The sequence below is a fragment of the Arachis stenosperma genome, chromosome 4, assembly GCF_014773155.1.
Source record: "Arachis stenosperma cultivar V10309 chromosome 4, arast.V10309.gnm1.PFL2, whole genome shotgun sequence".
In the NCBI taxonomy this organism is placed as follows: Eukaryota; Viridiplantae; Streptophyta; class Magnoliopsida; order Fabales; family Fabaceae; genus Arachis; species Arachis stenosperma.
In genome coordinates, this window is record NC_080380.1 from 19,702,676 (window position 1) to 19,712,472 (window position 9,797).

At 34.5% G+C, this 9,797-nt stretch overlaps 1 long non-coding RNA gene across 1 annotated transcript; it reads right to left on the reverse strand.

Annotated features, from left to right (window-relative positions):
- Nucleotides 1-1,883: 1,883 nt before the first annotated feature.
- LOC130974204 (uncharacterized) lies at nt 1,884-9,591 on the reverse strand. Its single transcript, XR_009084444.1, has 2 exons — nt 9,283-9,591; nt 1,884-4,038 (listed from the first exon to the last, which is right to left on the reverse strand). It is a non-coding gene; the product is annotated as an uncharacterized LOC130974204 (long non-coding RNA).
- Between the last annotated feature and the right edge of the window lie 206 nt (nt 9,592-9,797).

Here is a 9,797-nt window from a genome sequence, read left to right on the forward strand (position 1 = left end):
ACAAACAAATACACACGGCGAAAAACACACACATGCGAAACAAGTGAAACACAAAAAAAAAACACGTGCGAATCAAACGAAAAACACGTGTGAAACGAGGGAAAAAATAAAAAAACATGTGAGAAACGAGCGAAAAACACACACAGGTGCGAAAAGAGCGAAAAACACAAACAAAAACAAACACGTGCGAAATGAGCAAAAAACACGCGCGAAACGAGAAAAAAACAAGCATACGTGCCAAACGAGCGAAAAAGAAAAAAACAAATATAAAAAAACACACACGTGGAAAACGAGCAAAAAAACAAAAAATAAAAAAACAAACACACATGCGAAATAAACGAAAAACACACGTACGAAACGAGCGAAAAATAGAATAAATAAAAAAATACACACGTGCGAAACAAGCGAAAAACACAAAAAATAAATAAGAAAAACACACGTGAAACGAGCAAAAAACACACACGTACAAAACGAGCAAAAATTACGCGCATGTGAGAAACGAGCAAAAAACACAATAAAAGAATAAAAAACACGTGCAAAAAGAGCGAAAAATCCACACGTACGAAACGAATGAAAAACACAAAAACAAATACAGACAAGTGTGAAACAAGCAAAAAACAAAATATACAAAATAACACGCAACACAAAAAAACACACATGCGAAACGAGCGAAAAACACCGTGCGAAACGAGCGAAAAACACGCATACGTGCAAAACAAGCGAAAAACAAAAAAAATAAAAACATACACGCATGCGAAACGAGCGAAAAATACAAAAACACACGTGTGAAACGAGCGAAAAACACAAATTAAAAAACACGTGCGAAACGAGCAAAAAACACAACGCGTGCAAAAAGAGCAAAAAAGCACAAAGAAAAAACACATACACATGTGTGAAACGATCGAAAAACACATGTTCGAAATAAGCGAAAAACACAAAAAAAACACACAAACACACGTGCGAAACGAACGAAAAACACGCACATATACGAAACCAGCAAAAAAAAAAAATAAAAAATAAAAAAAACACATGCAAAAGGATAAAACTCACACGTGCGAAACGGACGAAAAACACACAAAAAAATACACTTGCAAAACGAGCGAAAAACATAAAATAAAATAAAAAGACGTGCAAAACGAGTGAAAAAACACGAAGAACACACGTGTGAAACGAGCGAAAAACACAAACAAATACACACGGCGAAAAACACACATGCGAAACGAGTGAAACACGAAAAAAAACACGTGCGAATCAAACGAAAAACACGTGTGAAACAAGGGAAAAAATAAAAAAACACATGTGAGAAACGAGCGAAAAACACACACAGGTGCGAAAAGAGCGAAAAACACACAGGTGCGAAAAGAGCGAAAAACACAAATAAAAACAAACACGTGCGAAACGAGCAAAAAACACATGCAAAACGAGGGAAAAATACCCACATGTGCGAAATGAACGAAAAAACACAATAAAAATAAAAAACACACGTGCGAAACGAGCGAAAAACACTAAAATAACACAAACGTGCCAAATGAACGGAAAATACAAAATAAATAAAAAAACCAAACACACATGAGAAATGAGCGAAAAACACGCACACATGCAAAACGAGCGAAAAACACGAACACGTGCGAAAAGAGAGAAAAAAACACAGAAAAAATACACACATGTGCAGAACGAGTGAAAAACACACATGTCCGAAACGAGCAAAGCACACAAAAAAATACATATGCACACGTGCAAAACAAGCGAAAAACACAAAAAAAAACACCGACATACACATGATAATAGATTTGTAACAACTAAATCATGACAATTCAGGAAATGATAGGTCTACTTTTGGTTTGATCATATTGAAAATAAATAGAGCGCACAACTATAAAAACTAGCAATCAGAATTGTGCATGTCTTGAATTGTAGGTACAAGTTTGTTGGTTCAGTAGGCAATCAGCTAGAGTGAAGACATAAAAATGAAATCAGCATTTTGGAATGATAACAAAGGCACCATTGGCTGTCTTTGTAACAGAGCCAGCACAGCAAGCACACTGAAGCTCAGGTGGAGACTGTAAAACTTGAGAAGGAGAAACAAAAATATTTTTGTTCCAAGATGTGTCTTTGTATTCTCTGATCACTGCATGGGAGCAATAGGGACAGATTTTTTTCGTCTCTACTGTCTCAATATCTCCATGTTTTGTATCCTAAGATTGCTACCAAATGGGACTTTAGAGCCTCAGAGGTTTGAAGTAATATGCAAATGAGAAAAAACTGTTGGGATTTATAGAGTACAAGATTCAAAATACTTCTGGCAGAAGATGCATGTCTAGCCAAATCCATGTCAAAAGAAAAAGAATGCACTAAATTGTAGAAACTGAGTAACTGATCATTTGTTTAACAGTAAAGATGTATAAGCCTACAAGGAATTTATTATTCCTAACCGTATAAGCTTTACTGAATCAATAAAAGACCCTCATGCATATGTCATGTTGGTAATGATGATCCAAATACAATGAAATAAAGACTCCATGTATACACTTCAACTCAATTTATATTTTTCTGACAACAGAGAAGTGATGAGCATCACATATTCGGAGTTCGATCTTTGAACATGTGCACATATAATAAAGTAGAAATCAAAGTAGATTTACAAGGAGGAAAGAAAGATACCTTTCAGGCTGGCAGCGTCATTTAAGGAACAGGTATCTTTTAACCTTTTAGACAGATCAACTGCAGCAGTCTGCTTCGAGTCTTTCTTCTGGGCTGTTTCTGATTCGGTGTATACATCCTGCTCAATCTCTCTCACCTATGAAGGAAGACATTCACAGTCACAGAGAAATCATTCGTGTAAAAATTCAGCATAACCGAACCTCCGGTCATTGAATAAAACATTTCTGACCCGTTATCAGCCCCTCAAAGGAAGTCAAATGACACTTTTGCAGCATTGAGTAACAAATATTGGCCCACTCAAAAGTTTAATAAATCTTATTTGCCAATTTTTTGAGGTAAATTTTAAGTTATAACTAAAACATGAAAGCATTAGTACTGCCAATTTTTAATGGTAAAATCCAAACTGCAAAATGCAAAAATGAAAAAGCTTAAGAGGATGGGGATTCTTGTGTGTGAACTTGTAGCCATGTTGAAAAAGTTAATTATAACACTCATCTTGAAATACCCCATGGCCACACGTAATTATGGATAAAGTTTGACTTTTCAATCTAGATTCGGATAAAAAGGGACAAATTGGAGATCTGAGTATCTGATTAACATCAATGAGGATTTCACATGACAAGCTGCAGAACTACAACTCCACAATTTCTCTTCCAATGACCAGACTTTGTCCAGGAGAAAAATACAGGTTTAGTTTTTCATGAGGCAGTAGAATGACAATATAGCGCCATGCTATGGGACAGTATTACATTCCTCCTTTCAAATTCACATCCTCTCAGCAATGAAGCGAAACCCTGAAAAATATGGCTAAAGAAATACAGATATGGCAAGTTGCTTAATAAAGTCCAGTACCCTGAAACAACTATAAGGAAAGTGCTTCTTGAATGACTTGAAAAATGACCCCTTTAAGGTTGACAATGTTGTCGCTAAAGGATGAATATTTAACAAAAAATGAGGTATAATGTTTGTTCTAGAAATCAAATGTGTTAGGAAAATAATTATTTTCAAATAACATTCCTACTTTGGACATCCTGGGAACAAGTTATGCTCAGAAAATACTATTTAGCAAGAAACACAATAAATAAACAAAACCAATTTGAAACACTCTCTTTATCAACTCCAATGGTAACATAGCAAGACGAATCTCCTCAGATTCCTTAATATAACTAAATTGAGCTGCAATTTATAAGTGAAAATTATATGAGCATTTCATAATTAGAGTCAACATACAATATAAGATGCCAAAATTTTCCATGCTTGAGAAATAGTAAAACTCCCTTGGTATTTCTGCCAATTTTTATTCCAGTTAGAGTATCCTTCTGCCAATTATTACACAGGGCTCATACAACTTCATTGCAAGAATGTGGAATTTGGACTCTACATCCACAATTAAAGGGATTGTTTGAGAGAGCATTTCCACCATTCATATCAAATAGCTAAAGATTTTGAGATATTTTGATTCATGACAACAACTATGTTTAATAACAAGTCTGCTAAGTATAAGTATAAAACAGGACAACCATAAAATTAAATTACAGTATGCTCACACCAGAAAAAAATAAATAAATAAAATTACAGCATGCACCACATCTTATAATTTTAAATGGATTGATAAGACAAGTCTACACAGGCTAACCAAGTTTTTTGCTGTACCATTTTTAATGCTTAACTATAGTAGTTTCCCGTACTTTATTCCTGATAAGTGTATCCAATGGATGTAGAAGATGCAAATAAATTTTAAATTTTTTGGCCATCGCAAGGCAGTCAACAATATGTGGAATAAACTTAATACGTAACACTGATTCATAAGACTTGGATTAGCTGAAAAAGATTCATTTCCGGATTGTGAGAAGAAAATAAAGCAAAGGTTAGGAGAGAGGTCTGGCTTGCATATAGAATGAAGTGGTAAATTGTATTTCCAACCACCATAATAAGAGTCTAATTACAAATTTTGTAAGTCACACCTTTTGTACAACGCTATTGTCCAGGATGACCTACAATGCAACCCTCATAGCTGATAAGAGGAAAATGGAGCAACCCTCTTTGAACAACGTATCATACACGGTACTGAAAACTACATATTAAAACTCTCTATTTTTTCACTGTAAGATCTTGTTCTTATTTTGAATATTCAAATATTATCAATTGAGATGAATTATTGATCAAAACTCACATCATATCGCGGACAGCAACCAAATAATAGAATGGCAACACTTTTCCAATAAAGTTCGTATTCCAAATTTGCCATTGGACCATTCGTCAATCAACCGAGTTATAAACACCAAATATAAAATTCTCAAATCATTTAAGAATTAAGATAAAAGTAGAGAGCCCGAAATCGGAAAAAAAAAACTCAAATTAAAAAAGAAAAAGAAAAAAATATCCGTAACTATTTAAAAGAAAATGTCAAATTCATAAGAATATGGAAATTATGCAATATCCATTGGGTCAAGAAATTAAATCTATGCAATATTCCACAAAATTAAGCAATAACTACGATCCAATCCAATCGAATTCAAAACACTACAATATTCCACAAGACAACCGAATTTAAGAAAGAGAAACTAGCCTGGGTTGGAATTAAGTGAGGGAAGTTTGTTGCGGGTGTAGGAAGAAGTGAGGAATCCATGGAGCAAGAAGAGTGCAGTGATTACGTTAATGAAGCACACCACTATGGTTGCGTTCCTGAAGGAGAACCTGAGCCTCCATCATTGCTGCCCCTCCATTTTTGCTTTGCTTTTGGGATTACGGCAAGTGCTCCAAGATTTTCCTTTTACCCCTAAATTCACGGCATCACGCCGAGTGGTGTGTAGGACCTGAGTCTAAATGAGACCTATCGCCACTACCTGTGGGAAAGAAACTAGCTAGCTACCAGCCAGTCACTCTTTCTAATTAGGGTTTCAATTCTCAATTTCTCGTTCAGAACAACTGTGTGTTTGTAAAGCCATAAAGGTGAGAATTAATTTCTCAATTTCCCTTTCTCTTTCCATTCCCTACATACACAAGAAAAATGGGGAAAGGCATCATTCTCAGCTAAGCAAGCAATTTCAAAATCCGTACAAGTCCCAAAGGGTTATCTTGCAGTGTATGTCATAGATAATCAAAAGCGTTATGTGATTCCCATTTCATATTTGAACCAAGCTTCATTCTAAGAGTTCGAGTGAAGTTGAGGAAGAGTTTGGATATGATCATCTCATGGGAGGTGGATATGATCATCCCATAGGAGGTCTCACAATTCCTTGCAGTGAACATGTATTCCACCAACTCGCATCTCCCTTGAGTTGAGATTGATGAAGAATCTCAAAATGAGACTGATTAACATAGATTAGCATACATGTTATAATAGATTAGTATAGAGAATTATAATGACAAATTCAAAGAGTATGTGTTTTATACTTTTTTTTTGTGTAACACAAATTGACAATGAATTCAATCACTCATATCTATGACATCTTTCAATTCTCGAAGCAAGTAACAGCCTAAATTGCCTGAGAAAAACCAGATTCCAGTGCGAATAAATTTCAAGCATGAGAAAAACCAGATTTGATAAATTTCATATTGTGCTAATAGAGAAAGAAAACTCTATTGTGGAACCCGGAGACCCCTCACCATTTCAACTTCATATCATCAACTATACCATCAAACTTCAATATTCTAGAGTAAAAAATAACACATGACATCATTTCACAAGGTAAGTGTCAAGCATAGCATCATATCCAATTTTATAGACTCATAGGGACTAATATCCTTCATCACAATTCAATTTCACAAGGCCACATATATTATTACATCTCAATATTGTTGGATAGAAAAAGCCAGATATATCATACATCGCTACAATTTTATTTTGCAGTCATATAGGACAAACATATTACTCTTCCACACATTTCATTTTTCTAGGCTCACAAGAATAACAAACATGATCCCACAATTTTACCATCAAAACAAATCATTGCACAATTATTTTCAACGGACAAAATTTTAATTTGATGTACTAGTTAGTGAACAGAAAAAACATCACAAAAGAATTTAAATGACTCTGCAACTAAGTTGCCATGCTGTAAAATTCTATCACAAATTGATAATGAATTCAATCACTCAATTATTTTCTGTTTATATATAACATCTTTCAATTCTTGAGCAGCTTATATATGCAAACTTACTTGTAGTGAGAAAAGCCAGATTTCACGGTTCAATATTCTAATAAATTTCAAAACATGAACAAGAACACATCAGAGAAAGAAAACTCTATTTTAGAGCCAAGAGATCCCTCACCGCATTTCAACCACATTGGGGCCAAACGATCTTTCACCATATTTCAACGTCATAAGGTCAATTAAACCATCAAACTTCAATGTTCATAGGTCAAACAAGCCAAATAACATATACCATCAAACTTCATCATATCCGATTTTTTTGGGGTCATAGGGACCCTTAATCACAATTTCATTTCGTAGGGCCACATCTCATTGTATCGGATTTTATCGGGTCATAAGGACTAAGATCCTTCATCACAATTCAACTTCATAAGCCCACATATATAATCATGTATGAACTAAGATCCTTTGTCACAATCCAATCTCGCAGGGTCACATATATCATCATTCCAATTTTATCCGGTCATAAGGACTAAGATCCTTCATCATAGGGTCACATATGTCATTACTTTTCAATGTGATTGGACAGAAAAAGCCAACTAAATTACCCTTCCACACATTTCATTTTTCTAGGATCATAAGCATCATCAACATTATCATACAATTTTACCATCAACAAATCATTACACAACTTTTTCAAGGGACATCTTATTTGATCTATATAGTAATAAAAATCGTCTCAAAAGAATTGAAACAACTCTGCAACTAAGTTTGTCATGATGTAAAAGTTAGTCCTATATCATTCTGCAACAAATGCATTTCACAAACGCTTAAACATACATTGTGCAAGGTAGAATTAAAATAAATTCAAAGTCTAGAGTCGCATCCAAATCATAAAAATAACAGAGAAAACAGTCCATCCCTAGACCTATCAAATGGCAAAACTCAACTGTCCTTAATAACAGAAAAATAGTTGGGGAAATGAAGAAAAACCAACCTTTCCAAAACTAACTCATCCCCAAGATAATAAAAAAATAAAACCAATAATCGAAAGCAAACCTTTTCTTTTTTGGACATGAATATATTCCATAAGAGCAACGACTTGCACACAATTTTGTAAAACACAAATTGACAATGAATTCAGTCACTCAATTATTTTCTGTTTGCCTAACATTTTCGACAAAATAATTATCTCATCTTTCAACGCTTGAGCAGCTTGTGCAAAGCTACTTGCGGTAAGAAAAATCAGATTTTACTGTTCACTCTTTCTGATAAATTTCAAAGCATCAACAAGAAACATCAGAGAGAGAAAAAACAGTATTTTGGACACAAGAGATCCTTCACCACATTTGGAGCCAGAAACCCTTCGCCAAATTTTAAGGTCATAGGGTTTACTATCAAACTTCAATAATCATGGGTCAAAAAAAGCCAAATAACATCATTTTGCAACATAAGGGTCAATCATATCATCATATCCAATATACTCAGGTCATAGGGACTAAGATCCTTCACCACAATTCAACTTCATAGGGCCAGTGGGCAACACATCATTGTATCCGATATTTTCGGGTCGGGTCATAGCCACTAAGATCCTTTGCCACAATTCAATTTCATAGGGTCACACATCATTATATCTGGGTTTTTCGGGTCATAGGGACTATGATCCTTCATCACAATTCAATTTCATAGGACCACAAATTATTGTATCCGATTTTCTTGAGTCATAGGGACTAAGATACTTTGCCACAATTCAATTTCGTAGGGCCACGCGTATCATCTTATCCAATTCTATCACGTCATAAGGACTAAAATCCTTCATCAAAATGATTCTATCGGGTCATAAGGACTAAAATCCTCCATCACAATTCTTAGGGCCACATATATGGTTACGTTTCAATATAATTGGACAGAAAAAGCCAACTATATTACCCTTCCACACATTTCAGTTTTCTAGGATCAGAAGCATCATGGACATTATCACACAATTTTATCATCAACAAATCATTACACAACTTTTCAAGGGACAACATGTTATATGATCCACATAGTAAAAAAAATCATCGCAAAAGAATTGAAAAAATTCTGCAACTAAGTTGGTCATGCTGTAAAAGTCAATCGTATATCATTCTGCTACAAATTCTTTTTCCAAAAGGCTCATTATGCAAGGTAGATTTGAAATAAATTCAAAGTCCAGAAGAGAGAAAACAGTGCATCCCAGAACTATCAAATGGCAAAACTCAATTGTCTGAAATTCAATCACAGAAAAACTAACTTGTCCAAAACCAATTCATTCCCACGATAACCAAGAAGTAACAACATAATAAAAAAGCAAACCCTTTTTCTTTTCTTGCACAAAAAAAGCCATCTTTACAATGGATTCCGACGTTAAGCACCAAAATGAAAAAGATTTTCGGGGGAGGGGAAAGAGAAAGGAGGGGGCATCTTTATAAAGAGAACCAACAACAAAAAGGGGGGAATCATCCCCATTACCGAAACGTGCAGATAATAAAGTTTCCTCACTCACCATTGTTGATTCATACATTCTTTAAAACCCTAATCAATCAGATTTTGCAAAAGCACCAACAATTCCCCTCCCGTAGAAATTTTGTTGAACCGAGCCTCTGAAATTCACCCACAGTAGAGCCTTGATCCCATTACTCCATTCCCATTATTCAAAGTTATAGCAGAGAAAGAAAGAACCCAACAATTGGGAAAGAAGAAGAGAAAATAAAGAACAATAGTACCACAGAAAACCAAATTTAAGAGGAACAAGAACCAGGAAGTGCAATTGAGGAGTGAACTTGAGAAGAGTTTCGCATTCTTATATAGATTGTCAGGGGCGGTGTTTTAGCCTTAGTGCACTGTGTTTAGAAATTTAATAATTACATTTATAATTTTTTAATCCTTTCTATTTTTTTTTTTCTTTTGTAGGTCAATGACTAATTGACTTATGCATTTATTTAATTACCGGAAGGCCTTTTTCTTTTCTTTTTTTTTTCTTTCCTTTTGAACTTATTTATTCTCACAATTAATTAATTA